General features: G+C 34.6%; 1 protein-coding gene across 1 annotated transcript in view; it reads left to right on the forward strand.

The window, feature by feature from the left end:
* The window catches only part of LOC107720322 (thrombospondin type-1 domain-containing protein 7B-like), a 131,353-nt gene that overhangs the window by 16,310 nt on the left and 114,670 nt on the right, over window positions 1-373 (forward strand). The window lies entirely within an intron of this gene.

Consider the following 373-nt stretch of genomic DNA (forward strand, 5'->3'; position numbering starts at 1 on the left):
GCACCAAATCAGCATATTATAATGATTTCTGAAGGATCATATGACACCGGAGTAATGACTGCTGAAAATTCAGCTTTGTCATCACAGGAATAAATGAACTTTTATTTTAAATTGTAATATTTCAGAATATTCCTGTTTTTACTGTTTATGTGTGCTCACTGGGCTAAGCTTGTGGTTATGAGAGCTAATTTACATAACTATTTAAAGGGTTAGTTCTCCCAAAAATGAAAATTCTGTCATTAATTTGAAAGAAAAAAAAAACTACTTTATTCAACAATTCGTCTCCTCCGCGTATGTTGTTTACGTCCAGCTGATACTCTCCAAAATGGTGCTACAGGGTGATGCGGAGGAGACGAATTGTTGAATAAAGTCG

This window comes from Sinocyclocheilus rhinocerous, unplaced genomic scaffold (assembly GCF_001515625.1).
Source record: "Sinocyclocheilus rhinocerous isolate Xijiao unplaced genomic scaffold, SAMN03320098_v1.1 scaffold3864, whole genome shotgun sequence".
Classification (NCBI taxonomy): Eukaryota; Metazoa; Chordata; class Actinopteri; order Cypriniformes; family Cyprinidae; genus Sinocyclocheilus; species Sinocyclocheilus rhinocerous.